The following is a 26398-nucleotide window of genomic DNA, read 5'->3' on the forward strand; positions in this document are numbered from 1 at the left end:
ATTGAAGTTGCAACTGCACATTTACTGGCGTCTCAATTATTTGTTTCTAACAAATGTAAATGTAATAATAACGCTAAAACTATTTCTTTTGGAAGCAAATAGATTTTATTGGCATGAGAGGTAAATTCAATGGCAATATACCCGGCTGCAGGGCATCATTTATTTTGTATAGAACAGGAAACATATCCTCTGCCTCGAGATGTTTTATGATACTTGATGGCAAAATATCGTCAAAAAAGCAATACATCAATATATCCTTAAAATATTGTATAATGTCATATAGATCCTTAGTCCAGAATTGCTCAATCCTCAACACCCGTTGGAAATAAAATGGATGAAGTCAGATCACAGGAATGTTGTTTCTCTTGTATTTCTTGCTGACTCTTTGTAATCCTCTACACAAACTGTTCATTGAATTCAATATATTTTAGAACTGAATGTTTAATTGTGTGTCCAGGGAGTGTAGTAATACAATGCTAAACTGTACCTAGCAGGGCCTGTGAATGAGTTTGTGTATCTGTATTTGTATAGTATAAGGCTATCGCTTGCACAACCAATTATTTTCCTAATTTCATAACGAAACTAAGTTGATCCTAGGCTTTGCTCGTACTCAAACACCCTCATGATCTTTTTAGTATCCAAATATTATGTTTACAGTTACTGTGAGCTGTGAGCAGGGAGGTGATAGCATGCCTTTCCTTGATGTATTCCTTAAAGGTACTCTCTTAGTCACAAAGTCCTTAATAGTTTTGTCAAAAGATCTATAAAGATCTTACATTGGAGCTTTTCTCATGTGTCCCAAATCTCTATTTTTTAGAGAAATCATAATTAGTAAATAAAAAAACATAGTGGTCCCATTCAGAATCCTAGGATCAAAACCGTGTAGTGTATCTCTTGCTGCTACAATTACATCTACAATATTTCCTTTCCATACTACAATTTACTTCAAACTGCCACAAATAAAGAAATCACGGACAGAGTCTATAAATCATGCTTCATTTCCTGTTTCACTGTATTCACAGTGGTATCAAAATCAACAAGTAACATATTAGCACAATGTTTCAATAATGACAGTAATTCAGAAAACCGTTGATAAAACAATGTATCATGTCCTGCAGGACAATAAATAACATAGAAAATATTGTTTGTAATACTATATAGCTAGCAGCTCCAGGGATTTAAACATGTTGCATTATTATTTGCATCCTGGCCCTGGTCCATCTTTACTGTGAGCTTTCTCATCCTAATCTGTTGGGTACTAATGCTTGTCAAAGTAGACATCTTAAACATATTCCTATAATGGATACACCTTGAGCTGTACTTGAGTGTCAGCTCAGCACCACATTGAATTTGCATATGCCAGTTAATTCTACAAACAGCTAGATTGCAGGCAAAGAAATGGCTGTATAGCCCAACAACAAAGCAGTTTAACAGAATAGCCCAGATTCATTCACAATCCTCTGACTTGAGTTTCGGCTGACAATATCCCATTGGTTTAATTTGGCTGAGCCTTCCTCAGGACATATCAATCATTCATTGGAGAAGGGGGATTCCTATACACTGTCTATTCAGATGCATCCCCATAGGCATATATGTCTTCATCATATCTGAATTGATACAGCTCAAGGTGTATCCAGTATAGGCATATGATAACAACTTCTACTTTGACAATCTAATTGCCATGTTTTATTGTGTACACTTTGGTGCAAATACATTTGGTGGCAGTGTTTTTGGAGATGGGCGCTCCACAAGGATTTGTATTGATAGGCCTCTATTTTATTGAGCACTGATGCAGCTCTGTGCGTTTGTATGCCATTAGTGTTTTGATCAGTATGTGACCTTTGGTTGTTCGTCTCTTTGCTATCAAAGGGTCTTATTTTATTTTTCGAAGCCTCTTTGAAATCATTCACGCGTAATGTTGGGCATACATCACTGTCAGAATAATTTTCTTGAAACCACAGTACCCTTTCCTTCTTGTGTAATTTGCTTGATGCATTTTTTTTGTATTCCTGTTTTTTGGAATAAATATATGCGGTTTACCTCTCTCTTGGTAGATAGTTTTTTACTGAATAGTCATTGTGAGTAGTTACATATTCTTTTGATGTGGTAAATGGTAGGTAACTTACTAAGTTATCCTAATACTTGGTACCTCCTATACATTGTGTTATGTCTCTATCCCAATTGTAACCATTACTGTACTTGCTATGTCAAGATATGTACCCGGTTGCCCTTGGGCCTGGCTGCGATATATAAATAAACAAAATACAAATACAAAGTAGATGGGGCATGCTCAAAAGATTTCACAATTATGGATTAGAATACTCCTTGAAAACGCAGAGGCAAACGTTCTTATTTTGTGTATTTTATGTCTCCAGTTGCGTCTCATAAGTGAATGGATTCCACTTCACTTTTGGGCGAACAATATGCAGAAGAGCCGCAAAGATAATGAGAGCGTGGCCATCTCATATGCACACATTCTCCTTCCCTTCATACGTGCAGATGTTCAGCTTTCAGAAGGGTCATTAACCACCAATCTATGCATTTTTCCAAATCTGGCAATCCTGGTTAGATTTCCAGTTCTCATGTGCATCCTCCATCCCTCAATTGAGATGAGAAATTAAAAATGTTCAACAAAGTGACATGTGGCATTTTTTCTTAAATATGACATATAGCATTTCAAGAATACCAGATTGTGTGCATTACTATACTGCCACAACTGTGAGAAGTCTTAATAAACACTGCCGTAGCATGGGCCCCCATATCTGGGGGAGGGATCCCTCAGATTTCATAAATATAGATTTCTTGTATGTCACTGTGACTCTGTGACTCCAGAGTGACGGATTCGCCGAAAAAGGTAAGGTCTAAATGCGTGTGTGTGCGTGCATGCAAGGGTGTGTGTATATATGTATTATGTAATGTTTGTGAATGAGTGAGTGTATGACATATGAGTGGCTGTGTGTCTGAGTGTATGGTAAATGGATGTACTTGTAAATAAGTGAGTGAATGGTGTGTGTGCTTGTGTTTAATCCTGGGCAGAAGAGCTGATTTTCAGGGTTTGGGGAGGAGAATGGGAGGGATAAGGGATGTGCGGGGTGGGTCAGTCATTTTAGTGGGCATGCATGACAAAGCAGGCTTTATATTAGTGGCATTTTGGTGCAGCCAGTCTAGTCATTTCTTACAGTGGCATGACATATTTTTTTACTAGGCTTCTTCAAGGCTAAAGCTAAATTAAGTGTTATTATGTGTCTATACTGGCATACATTGTGCAGCTAGTTTGGACATGTTTCCTTATTGTGACATTGCGTTTTTAATGGCAAAACATTACATGTGTTAAAGCATTAATGCTCCTGTGCACTGTCTGTGACGTGCATCTGCTATGTATTTAGATTGAAGTTACGCTACAAAATCGATTTCAACCACTGGCTTTTTCCCAATTTTTCACAGGAGTGTTGTGTAATAAAACATTAATTATGGGTAGAAAAACCTCTGAATCCCTTATGGATAGTTAAGGCTCCCTCAATACGCTTGGTCACTTTTTGTGGGCAATGTGTATGCCCCTTCAATTAAAGAATTAATCAGCCACCACTGGGTGAGTGACTGCTGGGTGAATGGGTATGAATGTTTGTGTGCAATGTTGGGGCACGGGCAAGGGGCATTGAAGCATGGTAATTTTCTTGTATGTTTTTCTGCCATTTTTGGACAAAGTCTACTTGATGAATGTTATTACATGGAGGGGTGTTTGTGGTGGGAATTTATAGCACAAGGGAGCAGGCAGACTGGATATTGTCTATTGTGTGTCATTTTTTACTTACACAAGTGCCATTACCGAAATGATGTCTTTTCTTATATGATGGGTGGAGGCATTTGTGCAGGCAAACAAGGAAATGTGGCTTATGGTAGCATTGCATGTTTTACTGGAGTTAATGGTAAAGTCAACTTGAAGAGTATTTTTCAAGGTGGTGGGTAAGTTCATCAGCCATTTGTACAGCCAACAATAACATGTTTTCTTCAGTTGGCACAATATTTTTACTAACATTAAGGGCAAAGCCATCAAGAGAATGTTCATACATGGGGATACTGGCATATACTGGAAGAGACAGCATGAACATGTTTTCTTATAATTATCTTATTGTGCATAATATAACTGGCCATGTACAACATTGGCTGGTACATTTGGGTGCCTGGAACCAGGCACAGCCTCCTGGTTTCTACTTTAGGTGAAAGATTTAAGGTTTGATTAATGTATATTTATATCTTTCACCTAGTGCAGTGTGCATTGTTCCCCTGGAGCAGCAGGATCATAATACGTATTGTGTATGTGTGGCGGTCCAGGTAGGCTTAGAGTGTGGCACTTTGTTGGCAGGCTTAAGGGGTGGGGGAGCTAAGCTGAGGGTGGAGGGCAGGTAGAGACCCATCAGACTAGCTCACAGAGCAGCCCCACATGTTGTGCTACGCCACTGGTAATAAATGCACACACCCACAGAATACCATGTCTACTAACACAAGTTTGTCTTGTGTAATTGCTGATGGGAATACCAAAATAGTTATAACGACCATATACTTTTGTTTACAGCGAAAAAAAGGAAAAGCAGGGTAGTGTTTACAGTGTGATAAGTTGGCATTGCTCACATCAAGGCACACACTTATACTCTCAATCAGAAGGAAGCATTAAGGTCCCCTTCCCCAGTATTCTTTTTGACCTTTTTATCTGAACTGACTTTAATGTGACGTTATGTATCCGTTCCACGGGCAACACCGGGGGTAACGGTTTGCAGCCCCAGTCAATGGCCCGAGCGAAGCAAGGCCCATTAATGTCGGTCCTGTGCCTTTACCCGTGGTGTTGTTGTGGAAGGGGTATGTAATGTCATTAGCACCCCGGGGTACGAAAGTGGCAACCCAGGGGCTAAAAAAAAGGATTTTCCTTCCTACAATGGGACGCTTCGTGCTTCCTAATGTCAGAAGGAAAATCCTTTGCCAACATGGCCGTTATGGAAAGGGAAGGGAGGGCTGCATACGGAGCCCCTCTTCCCTTTCCATGGCGGCTGTGGGAAGCTGAGAGGAAGGTGCGGCTGTGCCGGCGAGGGCCGCCGCAGCCGAAATAAGGTAAGTCGGGCAGGGGGTTAATAAAGAAGAAAAAAAACGGGGATGGAGGGTGGGGGGAAGATGGCGGCAGGGGAGCCAGCCGTCAGGCAGCTTGGAACGCTGGCTTACACCAGCAGTTCAATCCCGCGTTCCTAGCCAACTGATTGGCTGGCTCCCGCTACCAGGGTGCTAATGTACGATTGTGACTTGATAAAGACGTTAATATGATATCTTTACATTTCATTTTTCACATTGTTTTTTAGTTAGCAGGTACCATTAGCATTCTCCTCTTCTCTTGCAAACAAGCTCTTATCGATTGTGGCTTTTAAAGTAAGCAGGGCGGCTTTAACAGCCTGCTTGCAGCATGTTCTTTTCAGTAAGCCAAGCTCTCAATACTTTCCATCGACAAAGGTGTTGATGGCTTTGCGGAATGAAAAGAATGTGTTTTTTTTTAAAGCTGTGAGAAAGCCGATGCCTCAGTGTGTCCGCCTTGAGCAAAAGGTCACGCTTTTTCTGATACCCGTATTTAAAGCTTTCGCACCCATTGCAAAGCTTGATCGACCCTCCATATCGTAATTACGTATCGATTTAGATGTGCATTTTTCTTATAAGGTCACCACTGCAGCACTGACGACTCTGATTGAAATGGCGTCTCTGAACCAAGCTATGTTTCCCTATCTGATATTTGGATCTGTAAAAAGATGAAGAACATTAAAATCGAATTAAAATGGACGCTTAAAAATAATATCACATAACATCATGCAGGTCTGTGATATAGTAAACTTATGTATGTAGACGTGTGTGCACATATATGAAAACCCTCCATGTAGCATTGTTGTGTCTTGGATGGTGAGCATATATTGCTTTCTCTGGTATTAGAAATGTTGGACATTTACATGTGCAACTTTTTTGGGCTTGGGTTTGGGTCTGGGCATTGGAGTAATTCCGCGGAGAGCATGGGTGTGATGGAGAGACAGTCCACTCCAATTCATCCTTGATAACAGTGGAAGCGACATCACACACATGTTGATGCTGAAGACATTCTATTGTGCATTTTATTTAAAATGTGGATGGGCGTCAAAGCTGCAGCTTGTTAAGAAACAGGCGCTAATTTGTAGCACCTGTCTTAAAACCTTTTCTCTAATCTGGGGTATTATTTCTCATCACATTTTGCAAATAGAATGGGGGCATGATGCAGAATAGAGGAAGGGAGGAAGCCATTAATAAAGGGGGCCATACATGAGCAAGAGCACATATTAGCGAGAAAGGGCGAGAGTGAGAGAGTAAACAATAAAGCTAGAGTGTGAGAGGAAGAATGAGAGAGGATGGAGAGGGCGTTTTGAAAGAGAGAGGGGGTAGGGTGGGTGGGGTTTTGTGGTGGGATAGAGAAAGGGAGGGCAGGTTTGAGTATAGAATGGGGGGTAAAATCGGTGGTTGGAGGTAGAGAGAGGGGGTAGGGTGTATGGTGGTCAGTAGAGAGGGTGAGGGTTGGGTGGGGGTAGAGAGATTTGTTTGGGTGGGGGTAGAGAGATTTGGAAGGCTGGGTCGGCGGGGTTAAAGAGAGTTGGGTAAGGTGTGTGGGTGGGGGAGAGAGTTGTTTTTTACAGAGAGTTTGGTGTGGTAGGCTGGGTGGTGGTAGAGATAGTGAGGTGGGGTGGATGGGCATAGAGAGAGTGGAGATGGATGGGTATAGAAAGAGTGGGGGTAGGGTGGTTGAGGGTAGAGAATGGGGGTATGTAGAGAGTGGGGGGTGGGTGGAGTATAGAGTAGGGGCAGGGAGAGTGGGGGTACAGAGTGGGGGTAGAGAGATTGGTGGTAGAGCATGTGGGCGGTTATGTGTTTGGGCCAGAGAGTGGGGGCAGGGTGGGTGGAGTAGAGCTAGTGTGTATAAGGTCAGTGGGTATTTAGAGAGAGTGGGGTATGGTGGGTCGGGAAGGGTGGGTGAGGGCAGAGAGAGTGGGGGTGTGGTGGGTGGGGGTAGAGAGAGTGGTGGTAGTGTGGTAGGAGGTAGAGGGAGTGGGGATAGGGAGGGTATTTTGTAGAGAGAATGGCGGAGGGAGGGTGAAGGTTGGGTTGAGCCAGAGAGTTGGTAGGATGGGTGGGTAGGGGTAGAGAGAGTTGGTAAGGTGGGTAAGGTGGGTGGATGGAGGTAGCAAGAGTTGGTAGGGATTTTACAGAGAGTTGGGTGGTGTAGGCTGGGTGGGTGGTGGTGTAGATAGTGGGTTATGGTGGGTGGGGGGAAGAGAAAATGGGAGTAGGGTGGGGTAGAGATTTTGAGATAGGGTGGGTGGGGGTAGATAGAGTGTGGTTGGGTGAGCATAGAAAGAGTGGGGATAGGGTGGGTGGGGATAGAGAATGGGGGTATGTAGAGAGTGGGGTGGGAGCAGTGAGTGGGGGTAGAGCGAGTGGGGTTAGGGTGGGTAGTTAGAGGCAGCAGGGGTATGGTGGGTCAAGGCAGGGTGGGTGAGGGCAGAGAGAGTGGGGGTATGGTGGATGGGGTGGAGAGAGTGGTGGTAGAGTGGGTTGAGGTAAAGAGAGTGTGGGTTGAGGTAAAGAGAGTGTGGGTAGAATGGGTGGATTGGGGTAAAGGAGAGTTGGAAGGCTAGTTGGGTGGGGTAGTGAGAGCTGGAAGGCTGGGTGGCTGAGGTACAGAAAGCTGGGTAAGATGTGTTGGTAGGGTAGGGAGGGTGGTGGTAAGCAGTGGGGGTAGGGTGGGTGGGGGTAGACACACTGGGGCTTTTGAGGGTAGAGATAGTCGTGGTTCGGTTAGTGGGTGTAGAAATACTGTGGGTAGGGTGGGTGGTGCTAGAGAACAGGGGGAACGTGGGAGTAGAGAGTGGAGGTAGAGGGAGTGGGGGTCGTTGGGAGTAGTGGGAGTAGGGAGAATGGGGGTATGGTAAGTGGGGTATGGTAGGGAAGGTGGAGGTAGAGAGAGTGGGGGTAGAGAGAGTGGAGGTAGAGAGGGTGAGGGTGGAGAGAGTGGGTATATGGTGAGTGGGTGAGGTAGAAAGAATGGTGGTATCGTTGGTGGGGTAGAGAGGATGGGGTAGGTTGGGTGGGTATAGAGAGAGTTGGTATTGTGGGTTGATGGGGTAGAGAGAGTAGATAGAATAGGTGTGTGTGCATTGAGAGATTTGGTAGGGTTGGTTGGTGGGGTTAGAGTGTTGGTAGGGTGGGTGGGGGTAGAGAGTAAGAAGGCTGTGTGGGGATAGAGAGAGTTGGAAGCCTGGGTGGAGGTAGAGAGAGCTGGGTAAGGTCTGTTGGTAGGGCAGAGAGAGTTGGGTTTTTACAGATAATTGGTGTGGTTGTTGGAGTTCGTGAGGTAGGGTGAGTTGGGTTAGGATGGGTGGGGTTGAGATAGTAGGGTAGGTTTCATGGGGTAGAGGGAGTGGGGATAGGGTGGGTGGGTGAGGGTAGAGAGCTTGAGGGTTAAGTGGGTGGGTGTAGAAAGAGTGGGGGTAGCGTGGGTGGTGGTAGAGATTAGGGGTATGTAAAGAGTGCGGGTGGGTGGGAGTAGGGAGTGGAGGTCAAGATAGTTGGGGTCAGTGGGATTAGAGGGAGTGGGTGTACAGAGAGTGGGGGTAGGGTTGGTAGATTGTGGTTAGAGAGAATGGGGCTACATAGAGTGGGTATAGGGTGGGTGGTGTAGCAAGAGCATGGATAGGGTGTGTGGGGGTAGAGAGTGTGGGGGTCTCAACTTTAGAGAGTAGAACAACTTTGTGACTTACAAACATTACAAAATGGAGGGTATACACCTCTTGAGACACATTTTACAGCAGGGGGATTGGCTGGCCAGGATAGACCTCAAGGATGCATACTTTACGGTTCCCGTTGCAGCAGAACATCAAAAATATCTGAGGTTCCTCTGGGAGGACAAGATATGGGAATTCTGCTTATCATTCGACTTGGCGTTAGCTCCATGATGCTTCACCAAGCTGATGAATCCTGTAGTGACACACTTGAGGGAACAGGCCATTCGTCTAATAATATATTTGACCGACATATGCATAATGTGTCAGGACAGAAATGTACTCAATATCCAGGTGAACACCACAACAGATTTTCTACAATAGCTAGGTTTTATAATAAATGGGGAGAAATCCAGTGTTCAACCAGAACAATCCATGAAATTACTGGAATTTGTTGTAGACATGTCCCGGGGGACACTGAGCCTGCCGCTGGCCAATGTGAACGAGATCAAAAAACATATCAACAGTACCCTGGCAAGAGAAAGGATGTTGCAGGAGATTGCCAGACTAGTGCAATGCCTAGCTTCCTTAATCCAGGCCATATTCCCAGGTGAATGGGCCGGGTTCATTCTCACAGAGGGGCGCCTATGGACTATTTTTTGATTATTGCATGTTCCCAACTCATTTGCACTGCAGGGCCTACCAGAGGCTAAATATTCAACACCTGAGGTGGGGCTTATCCTATGACCAGAGCGTACCAATTTCACAGGAAGCAAAGGTAGAGCTGGAGTGGAGGCTCCAACACATGGACGCTTGGAACGGAAGAGCTATGTTTGACTCATCAGTGGACCTGATCATAGAATCCGAAGCCAGCGGAGGGGGCTGGGGAACCTGCTGCAGTGATTTAATGACAGGAGGCAGGTGGTGAGATCAGGAGGCAAACCTGCACATAAACTGCTTGGAATTACAGGTGGGTTCATTTGCAGTGAGATGCTGGACCCATGAGAGAGCACAATGCTGTGTGCTTATCAAGATGAACAACGTGTCCGCAGTCAGATATATTAACAGACTGGGAGGCATGAGATTCAGGATTCTGGTGGAAATGGCAAAGGAATGTTGGCACCTCTGTCAAGAGAGAAAGCTGTTGGTGACAGTGGAATATCTTCCAGGTCGACAGAACGAAGTAGCCGACTGGTACTCCAGGTTCTTCAAGGTCGCCAGCGATTGGCAGCTGGACAGGGAAGTGTTTCTGGAGCTCATGGCTCAATGGGGACTGTGCCAGATCAACGTATTTGCATCGAGGCTGAGTACTCAGATAACATGGTTTTTCAGTTGGAGACCGGATCCGGGTGTGGAAGCGACAGACATTTTCCTACAATCATGGAGTCCGGCCATGGTTTACGCATTCCCACCGTTCTCATGATCATGAGGACTTTGGCCCAGGTGAGGAGGCAAAAAGCCTCCCTGATTCTGATCACTCCAGACTGGAAGGGTCAGGTGTGGTTCCCCAGTCTTCTTGAACTGACTCACAACAAGCCAATAGCCTCACCGAAGAACAAGCTCATCATTCGGGATCCCAGAGGGAACAGCAACCCACTTGTGTGGGTGGGCAACCTCAACCTGATTGCTTGAGCAATTTCAGGGGATCTTGGGAGAGGCCAGGATTATCGGGCGAAGCTGAACACATAATTGACGAATCCTGGGCTCCAGGCACATGAAGAGCATACAGGTTGGCTTGGGTGAGATGGCACAATTGGTGTATGGAAAGGAATTTGCATTCTGACAGAGTGGATGTAGTATACATGGCTAATTTTCTAGCACAGTTAGCAGCTCAGGGAAAGGCCTATAGGACCATTAACACGACTCGCTCAGCAATTTTGACGGGCCACCCTCGAATCAAAGGCATGACAATAGGGGAACACCCTTTAATATGCAGACTGCTTAGGGGCATAAGGTTGATTAATCCACCCAAGGAAAAATATTCTCAGATGTGGGATGTGAACAGAGGTTTGAAGCTATTTGCAGATTGGCCTGATAACTCAGATTTAACTAGGAAAGCTCTGTCAGCTAAATTGACAATGCTCTTATGGTTACTATCATGTAAGAAAACTTCAGATGTGACAGCTTTGGAGGTGACCAGAAAATATCTTTCCACTACTGGAGTGTTTTTCCAGATAGGAAAAAGGACGAAAACGGGTTTGAGGTCTGTGTCCTATTATGCATGCCCGGACCATCCCAAGCGATGCCCAGTTAGGTGTTTAACAACATTCAAGAACGTCATGAGAGAGTTAAGGCCCAGGGGTGTTAAGTAATTACTCATAGCACTGCAGAGACCATACGCTGAAGGGACCCCCATGACATTATTATGGTGGTTAAGATGGGTAATGCAGCAAGCTGGTATCGATGTGAAGAGTTACAGCGCTGACTCGTTGAGGGCCACAATGGCCTTAAAGGCTTTAAATATAGGGGCTTGGTTAGAATATTAACAAGGGGGGTCCTGGGAGTCCCTATGCCAGACAGTAGTCCTGGTTACGAAAGCCTCATCCTGAATTTTTAGCTCACTATCTTTCACAGAGGATAAATATCCAAAACATATCAGTCTTTGTCCTGCCCAGGGCAGTCCAGCACCGAAATGCTAGTCAATTTCCCTCTGAGCAAGAGTACCAACAGTAACCCCAGACACGTGTTTTGGTTAGGTTGGACCTCACCAATAGGGTAGAGCTGTGCCTCTCTAAGAATAGTGAGCAAGGGGTCCACGTCTGGATTCCCCTAGTAACTTAGGGTGATCTAAAGTTACTTAAATTATGCAAATTAACAAGGTGGGGTCCTGGGAGTCCCTCTGCCAGACATAAATCCTGGTTAAGAGAGCCTTACCCAGATTCTTTAGGTCACTATCTTTCACAGATGAGAAATATCCAAAACATATCAGTCTTTGTCCTGCCCTGGGGCAGTCCCGCACCAAAATGCTAGGCAATTTTCCTCTGAACAAGAGTACCAACGGCAACCCCAGACAAGTGTTTCGGTCTGGTTGGACCTTATCAGTAAGGTGGAGCTGTGCCTCTCTAAGACTAGTGAGCAAGGGGTCCACGACTGGATTCCCCTAGTAACTTAGGGTGACCTAAAGTTACTTAAATTATGCAAATTAACAAGGGGAGTCCTGGGAGTCCCTCTGCCAGACATTAGAGCCTTACCCAGATTTTTTAGCTCACTATCTTTCACAGAGGAGAAATATCCAAAACATATCAATCTTTGTCCTGCCCTGGGGCAGTCCAGCACACAAATTCTAGGCAATTTTCCTCTGAACATGAGTACCAACAACAACCCCAGAAACCTGTTTTGGTCTGGTTGGACCTTATCAGTAGGGTGGAGCTGTGCCTCTCTAAGAATAGTGAGGTCCACGTCTGGATTCCCCTAGTAACGTAGGGTGACCTAAAGTTACTTAAATTATGTAAATTAACAAGGGGGTCCTTGGAGTCCCTCTGCCAGACATTAGTCCTGGTTACGAGGCTTGGTTAGAAGACATCATGAAAGCGGCCAATTGGTTAAAAAAAAATCAACTTTTAAGACCTTTTTTTTAAACCAATTGAAAAGATGGCAATGTTGGTGGTAGGTAAGCTTTGAACAAGCATAATCCGAGCCTCCGTGTCTTGACATAGGATTCAGATTTTCAACACTTATGTTCCAGAAAGTCATAATTCTATTAAAGATACAGAGGCAAATGATTATCCCACCCTTGCAATCGTGATATTAATGTTGATGTGTACATAATAATGCAATATAATACAATATTGTTAACTCTGCAGATGTTATGACACAATTCCCACCCACTTGGTCCAGCTTTACTGAAATATGTTTTTTAATACAGGTACCAATGTGGACAACAAACCATCAGGCAACTGAGAGACATGAAATTGCATTTACCGGTTGGGACGCAGGAGTTGGACCAGCAAAAGGAAGAGGAAGGTTCAAAGTGGTTCCAGTGTTTATAGGACTGTATGGCTGGTGATTGGTCTAATTTGTTCATGTGTTCATATGGACAAATAATATTTTGGACTATCAAAACACTAACTGAATGGCCTTTATAGTTTTCGTTTGGTTTTTGTTGTATTATTGATGTTATTTTACTGCTATTTGTCTTTAATAGAATTATGATTTTCTGGAACATAAGTGTTGAAAATCTGAATTGTACATGATCCATGAAGCTCAGCATTGACCTGAATACATGATCTAATATCAACAGTCAACTCATAACGTACACAATTACAATTCCTGAGTGCAACGCATTATGATGGACTAAAGTCAGGTAATGTTCTCACTCCAATATCTGTGACATCACATATTCCCTAACATTTCCAGCAAACATTAACATACCATAGATATAGTCCTAAAAGACACCAATACCAGTATCCAGCTCCATTGCCAGTGTGTGTGTGTGCCACAACAGTACAATGTCAAAACCCTACTGCTGTACAGAAACCCAACCGATAAAGTCAACGTCCGTACCCATGTTTGTTTCCACAGGATGCATGAAATAAACTTACCTTAACTCTCATTACACAATAGCCCCCTCTTCGAAGACTTAAGCATAACTCAATTTCCTATAAAATGGAAATGCGAACCGCGTTTGTTTCATATAACAGTTCTCATTGCTATAAACAGAAAAAAGGACTACTCATCCATGTGCCTAAATCCTGTGTTGTTCTCCATGTCAGCCATCTTAAGCTGTGATCACAATATCTATATTAGATACATTCTAGCTCCCGTAATGAATTTCAGAACAAAAAAATTGAAATTGAACTTCAAAAATAAACATTACGAACTACGGAAATGTTCAATAATAATAATAAAGGTCAAACCAAATTTAATGGTAAATGTACACCTCCATCTGTGCATGGTAAATGGAGGAGCAGCACTCAGTTGTCGTATAACTAATGATTGTGTTAATCACCACAACAAGCATGAGTCCCAGCAGCCCAGGCATTTGTGACTAAAAAACGACAACCTGCTTCACAAAGCATGCATGATAAGTGACTGCTTGAACGCTAACTAAAAAACCTGCGAGCTCCCGATTGCTTCTGAAAGCAGACAAAAAATAGCCAAAGTGTAAGTGAAATAGCCAAAAATAGCCGAATAAGGCAAATCACTGCAAAGCTGGGAAATAGAAAGCCCAACTGACATGCTTCTTACAAAGCTGCTGCGTGCAGCAAATCTTGTTAGGGAGCTCATAATTGGGTATTAAGGTGGAGAGTTTGGAAAAAAGACGTTTTAATTTGGCTATTTCATGCCGTTTGGCTATGCCAACCAGATATTCTCAGCTCAGAACCCCATTTCCCTCTCTCTCTTTTGTAACAATGGTTTCTCCAAATTTGCGCCTCAGAATAACACTTCTCCAAAACAAAAATGGTTGGTTTAACACCAGCTTGTCATTTTCATTCTGGCATTAAAGCAATGGATTTCTATGGAATCTTCTATTTTTAACACTGCAAATGAAATTGACACTTTTTCCAAAATGTATTGCAAGAAAGTGAGAACCTGCAACCGCAAGGATTAACAATTTGTTTTTGCATTAGGTAATGGAAATAAAACAAATGACATCAATCGGACAGTATTGAACATTCCTTGCAATGTACTCTTCATTACAAAATAACACCCACTGCGATTTATAATGGTCACAAACAACAAATCACTAAATCGAGCTAATGCTACAGACATCCTTAGAAAAGCAGTAACTATCTGGGCTGTCCTATACATGTTGGTGGAATAAAATGTCCAGTATTGACTGGCTAGTGAGAGGGAGCCCAATCACGATTCAACTGACATACATGAACACACTTTGAATCGCTTAATGCTCTAACCTTCCAAATTATACACTCCATGAATTGTAGTATCAGACCCTTAACGTCAGAGGTCTGCAACCTTTGGCTCACCAGATGTTTTGAACTATAACTCCCATAAAACCTAGCCAGACTAGTTAATGGTGAAGGATTATAGGAGTAGTCCAATGCATCTGAGGAGCCATAGGTTGCATATATCTGTTCCAAGCAATCAGAGAGACCCACGCCCCATTGAAAGCACTACTTATGTAATTGCCCAGATTACTTTGGCATTCTACTATCCCTAATATTGCTATACTAAAATCAGAGCACACTGAGGGTACAGAAGGCGCTTCCCAGCCATATATTCCCTCAGGAGGTTTGATGCTTACGCAGTATGTCAAGGCCATCCGTGTATAGTTTTACCAAGAAAGTGATTGTTCTCTTGTACAAATCATGGTATTCTACCCTTGTATGAATTGTGTGTCTGATCAATTTCAATGCAACATGTTTCACTAAAAGACCATTATTTCATACTTACTTAGATCAAAGGTGTTTAAAAAATGCTGGAACTGTGTTGATAGTCAAGCTGACTACCGACACCATGTCCTAATACATTACACTACTTCTCCATTTACTCATCTCCCCTTTCCCCACTTTCTCATCTTTTCTTTCCCTTAATACATCCACATATTCCTCATCTTATTAAGATATGATGGTCTCTCAGGTCTTTCTGCAGTCATCAGCTGTTCATGACGGTGCTCCGAGCAATGCAAGGCAGCAGTACTTCGTTGGTTCGAGCAAAGACAGCAGGCACTTCAGCTGGCACAGAGCGGGGGCAAGCGGATTCAAACAAGCAAACGGCTGTTTAAAGAGCGATGAACACCAAAGGCAGTATCAAAGGGCCCTGGTGGTACGCTCGGCATCAAACATGGGTGAAACATGACTCGCAGTGGGTGGACATCGAAAACACAGAGCTCTTGGCTCTTCAGGTTTTCAGGAGCTGTGAGTCCTCTCAAGGGCCAAGAGTAGGCATTTTTACTGGCTACCAAACATGGAGGAGGCTGGCACAGACCTTCCGAGGTCCTGCAGCATGGCGAGGTCCTGGGCAACAGTGTGGCTGGCATAGGTGCATGTCTTTATCCTGCAGCGCAGTTCACCCTCAATGGTCCCTGGGGATGGTTAGGGGACACAGTTCACCTCTGCCATGGAACACCTGGGACTTTATAAAGGACGGTTCTCCAAGCAGGGTCGAAATGAAATCCTCTTCCAGGGTTGAAGTCCAAAGGATGATTCAAAGAAGTGGTGTGAGACCACCTCTTTTAAAGTTAAAAGCCCACAGGTGATTGTACTAAAGCTAGCCTTAGTGTATCACCTACACTAACTATGCAGATGACACACAGATTCTCCTCCAACTTTCTGGGGACCACTGCAAGGACTTGGCGATGGTGAATGGGGTATACCTCATAATTCAGGCATGGATGGCCTCGCACGGTCTATGCCTGAAAGATGACAAGACAGAGTTCATCATTCTGGGTACTCAGTCCAACATTGACTAACTAGGTCATAAATATTCCTCATTTACCATAGATGGCAATATTATTAAGGTATCCAAAGAGGTAAAAACCCTTGGCTTTTACCTGGATTCCACCATGTCCTTTGTGAAACAAGTTAAATCTCTAGCCTCTACAACTGCTTACACATGTAAACTCATCAGAGCTGGTAAGCCTTTTCTGTCAAATGAAAGTTGTATTATCCTGGCAAGAGCATTCATTCTCTCCAGATTAGATTACTGCAATGCAACAAAGTAATCATTCAGATTACAAATTTTACAAAATAATGCTTTAAGAGCTGCACTAGGCATGAATAAAAGACTCCACCTTTCCTCAACTAGACTTCAATATAAGTGGCTTTCCACTCATAATAAAATACAGCAAAAAATTGCCTCTTTGGCTCATAAAGCAAACTAACGAGAAGAACTTCTAGTAGGCCTACTAGAACTGGAAACACCAATTGCTTGGAGGTACCAAGATTCAGGCTCACTAAGATTGGTGGCAGCAGCTTCCCTGTAAAGACTGCTAAACTTTGAACTCCATGCCTCATGAGTTGAGAGTAAAAGCTGCGATCATGCCTGCATCTATTAATGGTTTAATGGCCGACTGGTCCTCGAATTGTGCAGCTGCCATGTCCAGAAGCAAGTCCTCGTCCGAGGGCACGGGATGAGCTCTATCCAGGAAGCTTGATGCGTTCAGGTCGCCAGTTAGCCTTGTACCACTGTGTTCTCTGACGACAGTGAGGGAGGCCTTGTGCACTTACAACATCTCCCCGTTTGGCATGTTTGCCGACGTGGCTAGACCACCTTGACTGTGGCGGGTTCTTGGAGACCCCTCTTTTACGAGGGGCTCGGGTTTCGCTGTTTTCCACTGAGCTGAGTGTTCTCTCAGACAGCCATTTTAGATGAGTAGCAATACCCTGGAGATGGATGGGGATGCAGATTGCATTCGTATATCAATAATCAAGATGAAACAAATAATTTGGCAAAGTTTGTATGTTTTAATGCCAAGTATCTAAAACAGGGAGTACAACAAACATCAGCAATTGCTCGATCCTCTGACTCTACTTACTTCATAAAAAACTGGGCTCTGATACCCAAAATTGGTAATCATTGACGTTTTGACCTGCGTCATTACCAACGTCATCCTACGTGGCCAACTACAAAAACCTAACGGAGGGTGTGATTGGGTCTAAGTGTATTTCTAAGTATAGGCTCTATATCTGTATAGAGCAGTGGAGGAAGATGATAGGATACTTAACATCAGGTGGGGCAACTAAACCCTCCCCTCAAAATGGCCACTATGAACATAACTAAATATACAACGTCCCATTCGCTACACAATCTATAGGACCCTTAATTACGCGGTTACCCGACTATTGGTTAGCTTCTAACCCCCATCAGTACTTTTTCACCTATGTCTAGCAGCATGCAGACTGAACAACCAGGTGCTGGTGAGCTCATCTTAGAACCAGCTTCCCACCAATTAGCATATCATCTATCATCACCTCAATAGTCCAGTGTCAATTAGTGCTCTGAAGTTGGCCTTGAGTTTGTACTGTGTTCTGAGACTTTATAAGGAGTATGGGCACAGCCAGCCTTCATGCATAGGTGCGACCATCTTGCTTGTCCAACTTCCCTCTATCACTTGACTGTACTCCATGAAATCGAGCCTTTTAGTGTATTTGATTTTATTCTCCAGTAGTCCTCTGACGTCTTTTGTTCTGCTTGACCTTTCAGAACAGGAGTTTCTTTTCCTTCATGTTAATTGTATCCAATGTCAGCCAATTCCAGTTTGATAAGACCTTGGCCGCCTTGGCTCTGTAAACTCCTTTAACTGAAATTCATGTTATGCATTCAATTGCTTTATCAACTGCGACACACTGAAAATTGAGGCCTTCTTGCTTTGTTCAGTACTGCTTACATGCGTAGTGGAAACATCCATCCTTTACTTGTCCATATGTATCTATATAAGTATATGTTCGCGCTTGCTGCCTTCTATCTATTCAACGCATGTGGCTAAATTCATGATTGCTTTGCTGCCTGCGTTTCATTGCACCTGTACACGTTTAAACGGTATCCCTACAAAATATCCCCACCAAAAATATTGCTGTACATATGGCTGTTTGTCTCGCCATAGGCAATATTTTTGGGGGGGATCATTTGTTGGAGCGGGGGTAGCGGGGTGTCCCTCACACATTTTAAAATAATGCAGGGGTTGCGGGGGTGTCCCCAGCAGTGTCCATGGGTCAATATTGCTGCAAAAATATGGCAATATTTTTGTATCACAATATTTTTGCTGGGATATTAACACATGGAACTGTTTAAATTAAGTATCTTCATCAGGTCTGTGGCATAGGTTTCTTCACCTTGATCCTAAGATATCACTTATCCTTGGTACTTTCTTGATGGTTTGTAAATCGTCTGCATCCGTTAGTCTGTTTATCTCTTCTATGGGTGTCAATTCAATTTTGTGTGACGTCACTATTCAACTTTGCCATTTAGTTTCTCTGCTTCTTCAGGAACTCGTTAAAATGGCCATCATATTGCCTTATATGTAGGTATGGTTTCCTCAATGGGTACTTTACCTCCCATGTTCTCTAAGGTATAGGTATTCTTATGGGTATTGCACAAAGTCAACGCTCTTCTCTTTGCTGGTTTAACTGTACTGTATACGTCACATACTTTGGTTCATCTTTTTCATGTAATGTAGGCGGGGAAGTTGGAGTGGGGGTACTTGGCTCCTCCTTTACACTCCCCGCTCTGGACGATTCATCAACCACTCTCACATCATCATTTATATCTAGACATCCTGATCTGAAGTAATGCTTCTTAGGGATCCATATTTTTATGACTCCCTTCAGACAACCAGCTGATTTCACATGCTCATCCTTGTTCCATGTCATGAATTGAATTGAATTGAATTGATATTTTATTTATATCGTGCTCATACACAGGTGTTTCAGTGTGTAACAAGGCAAGGGAGGGGAACAGGGGAGAACCAAAAAAAAACTACGATCTTACTAGGCCAAGTGACATTGCGAACGCGTAAGTGCATGGGAGAGAGGGAGGGGAAAAGTGCATGGAAGGGGGGAGAAGTGGAAAGTGTGGAGCAAAGGAGAAACATAATAAATAATAATAAAATAAATAAATAAGAGGCAACAGTGGTAATGCAGCCAGCAAGTGCAAGTGCTAGCTTGAAGGCAGCAAACAGGGTACGTCTGATAAGCACAGGAAGAACAAAGGGGGGAATGTATGGATACAGATACAGACACCAGTGCAAGGGGTGGCCTGGAGGCAGTGCGTGAGGGTGGCAGGGTGAGCAGGTACCTAGGCCCGGAGGACAGAGGGTGGCCAGGTGCACAGTGCCAAGAGAGAACAAATCAGCAGGGGAGAAGCAAAGAGGATTCTTCTTGAGTTTTAGAGTGGCAGGGAGGCTGTTCCAGAGGGAGGCCCCTGCCACTGCCACAGACAGAGATCTACCACCAGCTTGTTTCTTTGAAAAACGACTGAGCCTGAGGGAGTTTGAGGTAGATGAGTGAAGGGCTCGAGAGGGGAAGTATTTGGGGAGGGATAGCTGAAGGTAATTTGCATGAGCATGAACATGCGCTGTCCACTTGGACTGCAATAGATCCATCTTCTCACATACTTCTTATGGTCCTTTGGATACAGGAACTTTGTTCCCTCAGGTGCATGAATACTGGCCTTCACAAAGTCTCTGATTTCTTCATCTGTCAGATCTTTAGGCTTCCATCCTGGTTCAACATCAATCATGATTTTCATCCCTATGGCTTTCTTTGCTGTTTTTTTGCACTGTGAGATTATTATCTTGATCCCACAGCATCCAAGCATCACTAACAATAACAGGGCTCCAAGGAATTTGAACATGTCTGCCATCCATTGCTGAACCCAAGAGAAGAGTGATCCAAACCAGCTGTTATCAGCAATGTCTTCTACTTCGTCTATCATCTGGCCATGGCGTTTCATCAGCATGTCTAGGGCCTCCATCAAGGTTCCATTCTCACCATCATGAAAACGTATGAACATGCACCATGATTCTCCAATTTTTGACAAACAACTGTTCTGGAGAGTCATGAGTCTTATGGCTCTCAGTTCTTCTCTGATTGCCTTGAATCCCTTTATGGTAGTATTAATTGACTCCATCTTGACTGGTGATCTGAAGCCTTGGCATGAAGATCAACGTGAACACTGAAGAAGTTTGGCTGAACAGTCTGTGTTCATATGGGATAGAGTCAAAAGGTTCTATTGATTTGGCTGAAAAGTAGTTCTCTCTCTTCATCCTCTTTATCAGCTCAACAGATCTCTTCTTCCTCAGGTGAGCATCTGCTTTTGGGAAACTGTCAAGGTTCAAATCAATTTTTAGGTAACACCAGTGCAGGAACATGGACATTTACTAATGCACAGATTCCTCCCCAATCTTTAGGCAGTGTGATGTAGGCCTTGGATCCACAAGCCCAATAATGATCCATGATTGCTGCTGTTCCATGCACCATTCCTGATGTGTCAAAGATACTATTGCACTTCTGATTTTCTCCAACTCTTCTTGTACCATTCCCTCTGAAACACAACTTTGAGCTTTCTAAAGGTACTATTTGCAGGGGCCCTCCTCTGTCTTCGACCCATGTCAATAGTTTAGAAAGTCTTGGCCATAATAGTTTGCATATCTCCTGTACATTGAAAATAGTGGATTCCGGACGATTAGTTAACATCCAGGCTGTGCAGATCACGACTCCTTTTTCCCATACATCTGGTGATAATACTGATCCCCAGATCTGCATCTGAACTCTGTTCTTCCATATTCAAATATTGTCTTCAGATTTTCCTGCAGTCTCCAGTTTTTTGTTCACTTCTCTTCTAATTTCTGCTCCTTTTATTCCAGGTTTCTCGTATCTGATCACGATACTTCTTGTTTTTGCATAATTTCTTGTCTTTATATCTTGGATAAAGTCATCTTCAACTGGATCTGTCTTTTCAGTTGCCAACTTGAGAGAAGCACCGCTTCCCATGAACTGGCTTGTTGTTTTGCAAAGTTGTATGCATGAAAGACAATCTCAATACGAGTTGGCTGGTGAAAAAAACAAATTACCGGCATGCCGGTGCAACCGAGTACGTGTTGCTCTGCTGCCGGAATCAATGGTTGATTCCGAGTCAGCGGGCACGCGCATACCGGCATGCCGGTAACGGCTGCACCGCATACCGGTAAGCCCCTCCAAACTCTCGATAGCGGCATCATCCATGCCGCAGACAAGGGCACCGGCATCCTAGATGCCACAAAGAACGGTACTGTTGATACGGATATTGCAAATACCGACAACGGAAGTGCTGGCACCGGAAGCAACGTCAACGCACCAGAACAGGAAATGCTCTGGCAGCCATCTTTAAAAACACAATCCATTGCAATCCTCTGCCTACAGCACCTGAATTCGGAAACTGTGGACAGTGTTAGCAAGGACATAGCCAAGGCAACCCAAAAAGGAGAAGTGCGGCAGCGCAAGCCACATTTTTTCAGATGAGGAACTCAACATGCTGGCCGACACTCTGTTCCAGCACGCAGATGTCGTGTTCTTTGCAGACCTGCGACGTGCGGCATAAATAATAAAAAAAGAACATCTGGGAGGAGGTTGCACAGAAGGTCTCTGCAGTCGGGACAACCGCATGCACAGTTAAAGACTGCAGGAAATGTTGGGACGATCTGCGGCTGCGTGTCCACAATATCCTGTCGGCAAACCGCAGCCAGGCCCATGCAACAGGTGGTGGAGCATCATTGCCTATAAAACTGACACGGTGGGAGGAAACCTGCAGCTCTGTAATAGATATGGAGGCCATTGAGGGTGTTGGCCATTGCGAGATGGGAGTCCCATCATCGGCGGATGGCGGTGAGTGACCCTTAGCGTTACACAAAAGTCACCACACACACCTAATACCCCAAGTACAATGTTGGGGTCCAAATGGCAAGTAGATGTGAGCAAATACATGAGCCATCACCTCCCACCTAAAGTCAGCACCTACAAAAGCTCAACATCGCTGCCATGAGAACACACAACTAACCCCACTGACATGAACCACATGAGTCCCCATTTGCAAACACAAGCACCATCTGCATACACATACACACACACATATACATCACCACAAAGATACAGGCCTGACCACTGTGCCATCCCATTGAGTGGTGCACACATCACCACTGCCCATTGCACAGTTGACACACCCACTATGACCATGCACGAAGTGTAAACACCAATGCAACAACGCACATAGTGCAAGCACGACGGACCCACATCTAGACACCACATGGCACACAGCCCCTGAGGCATGGCCAGAACATGCAAGCCACGATACACCTGTCGGCCACCCAACAGACACCATGCCCATCAAGGCTGCACCAGAAGGATGCCCAAACACTGCACCCCGCTCCCAACTCCGGCAAGCACCATGGCCACCCCTCCAACATGTACACGACAATGCACAGGACTCTAAATATACTAGCATCGCTGTATATAGGATGTATATTCTGTACGAATTCCAGAAGTCTCCGGCAGGGTTCTGTCAGCTGTTTTGTTCCCAGGCTCGGAGGCTTCGTCAGGCGTAGTAGCAGCCGTAGGCAGCTGTTCTTCCAGGGGGTTCGCCGGGCTCGCCGTCTCCATTATTTTTTTTTTTACAACAACAAATTTCTTGCCCCAAAATGTCCACTCTTACTTCAGTGGGGCAGAGCATTTCAGGTCCTGCAGCTTCAAGTGACTGCCGCCCGACGACTCTACCCTCAACTCTACTGCATTCACTGATACTCCCCTCCCCCTCAGACTCTGCAAAATCCCTCAGAGGTTCCTCAGGGGTGGTTGCCTCAGGTTGGTGGGGGGGAAGTCATTTGGTAAGACGACCGATCCATAGTTTCCAGTGAGGGCTCCAGTTACATAACTTCAGTTCTTGTGGGCCCTGGGAGCGGCCTACACACCATTGTGTTTACCATTTGCGGTAAAGCAAATGTTCGCCTTTGAAGTGCCTTTGGAGTGCCTGCTCCCTGTGCTTCCAAATACCCTGGGAAGTAAAAAGGACAAGGATTGGCGTTGCACCAATAATGGAGGTAACGGAAAAGTACGATGGAATGTTCAGTGCATTGTGATGGTACAAGTTGAAGTAAGACTTGCACTGTTATGGCCTTCCAATTAACGCTACAATTTTAGCAGATAAAGCTGGGGCAGCAGTACCTACTTGGTTCGAAAAGGGAGCGACTGCTGCCACTTTGTGTACACTTCCCAGTGCTGCGAGATTATGTATCCTTATTGGGGGTGGAGCTCTTCAAGCTCTACACAGCGTCCCCAGAGGATCAAATGGTACAAACAGATCAACTGTAATGAATTACACCTCGTACTCCCATGCAGTAGAAAAACGAGTTGCTATTGCTGCAGGCTGCAGCCACTTTGTGTCCATAAAACTAATACATCTACTTGTGTTCAAACCATACAAACATAGAACTGAGTGTTGAGTAGTGCTCACCACAAAAGGGAACTCCGTTGCTACAGTGTCTAAATGGTAATGTGACAGGAAAATACACAATAAAGTGGCTATTCCCAACATCCCTCATAAATTCAAGGGGGAGAAGAAAACATGCAAATTGGAAGAACAAACATTCGTAGGAACATGGCTTTTTTAAAAAAAGAAATAACATAGGTCATAACTATCTATGGCATTGTACCTTAGTATTTTCTGTGTGAGTTAACTAAAAGCAGATGGGGGGGCAGGTGCAAGTGGATCTGGGTCACCTGGCCTAAGCCCCACCCACCTGATGCCTTCCTGCCACCCGCTCTTTTTCACCACTTAGCAAGCCCTGCCCACCTGGTGCCTTCCTGCTTGCCGCTCTGTTTCCCTACTTAAGGAGCCCTCCAATCTCCTTTTCCTTTGCAGATGGGGAGCAGGTGCAAGTGGATCTAGGTCACCTAGCCTAAGCCCTGCCCACCTGGTGCCTTCCTGCCTGCTGCTCTTTTTGACCACTTAGCAAGCCCCGCCCACCTGGTGCCTTCCTGCGTGCTTCTCTTTTTCACCACTTAGCAAGCCCTGCCCACCTGGTGCCTTCCTGCTTGCTGCTCTTTTTCACCACTTAGCAAGCCCCGCCCACCTGGTACCTTCCTGCTTGCCGCTCTGTTTCCCTACTTAAGGAGCGCTCCAGCCTCTTTTCCTTTGCAGATGGGGAGCAGGTGCAAGTGGATCTAGGTCACCTGGCCAAAGCCCTGCCCACCTGGTGCCTTCCTGCCTGCCGCTCTTTTTCACCACTTAGCAAGCCCCGCCCACCTGGTGCCTTCCTGCTTGCCGCTCCTTTTCACCACTTAGCAAGCTCCGCCCACCTGCCTGGTGCCTACCTGCTTGCCACTCTTTTTCACCACTTAGCAAGCCCCATCCACCTGGTGCCTTTCTGCTTGCCTCTCTGTTTCCCTACTTGAGGAGCCCTCCAGCCTCTTTTCCTTTGCAGATGGGAGCAGGTGCAAGTGGATCTAGGTCCCCAGCCCTGCCTCTTACTTCCTACTCTTAATTATTAGATCAAGGGCGTCTCTTGCAGTGAAGGGCAGATGAAGAAAAGGGCAATTCCTGTTTGGACCTGTTTGGACCAGGAGGATCCAGGGTCCGACCCCCTGCTCAGACAGCATGTACGCATGCACCAACATGTGTTACCACCTCTGTCCCCACAGGCCATCCCCACCCCCTCTGGTCCACATGTGAGGTTCCCTTGTGCCCCCCCCTACTTGCACACGGGTGTTACCTGTTTTGCTTGATTCTTCTACCCTGCTCCCCCTCAACCTCCTCCAGCCTACTTCTGCAGGAGTCTGTCCTGATACATTCTGGTTTCACCATAACCGCTTCGTGGCCAATGCTGGATTTGACTTTTATGAACTTCATTCATTCACGGTGCGTCACTCTTTCTCAACTCTCATGCTGGACTTCCTTTGCATCTTGTACTCATGGTGGCCTTGAATCATGCTGTTCCCATTTTCATCTTGTATCCTGGCTTGCAACATTATGTGTTACTACTGACTTCTGGAATTGTATTCGCTCTCCACCCTTGCTTCTCCACTCTTTTTGACTGCTTACTCTCTGTTCTCTCCTCCTTTCCCTTCTCCCTTTTCCTCCCCTTACTTTCTTCTATGCACTTACTCTATCAGAATTGTCCCTGGTCCTAATATGATAGCAACCTCGTCTGTTTCCTCCACCCTCCCATTACTGTTTCTTTCCTCCCCACCACCCCTCCAGCACTATCTGAAATGTCGTCAGGCCTAGTATGATAGTCGCTTGTTTTGTTCCTCCCCTCCCTTTCTGCACCCCTCTCCCTCACGTTTTGTTTTTCTCCGGCTCTCCCAGAAATGTCATCAGGCCTAGTACGGTAGTTACCTGTCTGTTTCCATTTCCTTCCCACTCTCCCCCTCCCTTCCCTATCTATGTCTTAGCTCTTGCACTATCTGAAATGTCGTCAGGCCAAGTACGATAGTTAATTTCACATCCTTACTGTTCATGGCCTGTAAGAATGTCATTGTATTTTCCCCTGTTCCCTCCCTTGCCTTGAAGCTCTTTGAAACACATTGTGTATTGGCAGGTATACTATTTTACAAGGCCCACAGTTAATTCAGCAAATGGTCTTGGATATGTTTTGGACTTACCATTGATTCTAACCCTATAAGTGGTCACATGTTCTCAAGATGTCCAATTGCCAAACAAGTAAACACAATCTATATAATCAACAAAAGGGGAGCGCAAGCGTGAAAATCGCAGCGCACGCGTGCCAAAGCCATGCGCACAGTAGTTTGGAGGTTCATGGAATGCGCTGCGCGTGTTTTCCCCGGGATGTGCACCAAATCTGCAGGTGGTCGTGGGACACTGCAGCAAGAGGAGGAGGCTAGCCAGGCCCCACATTTTTTTACCCAGGACTAGCCTTTTTGGGATGCCTGATGACCAGGTCTATGGGAGGTACAGGTTTCCACCAAAAATAATCCTAGAACTGGTTGCTGAGTGAGAGGATGACCTCACATCACCCACCCTGTGCTCCCAAGCACTGAGTCTCTTGGAAAAGGTGCTCAATGTACTGCATTTCTTGGCTACTGGGTCATTCCAGCGGACAAGTGCCATAGTTGGGGGCGTCTCAGAGGCCACGCAGTCACGCTGCCTACACCAGGTGTTGCTGATCATAACTGCACGCCCCTCAGTCCGCAGGCACATATACATGCCCAGAACACGTACAGAAAGGCAGCCCGTCG

Source organism: Ambystoma mexicanum, chromosome 7q, assembly GCF_040938575.1.
Source record: "Ambystoma mexicanum isolate Mex_15411 chromosome 7q, UKY_AmexF1_1, whole genome shotgun sequence".
NCBI lineage: Eukaryota > Metazoa > Chordata > Amphibia > Caudata > Ambystomatidae > Ambystoma > Ambystoma mexicanum.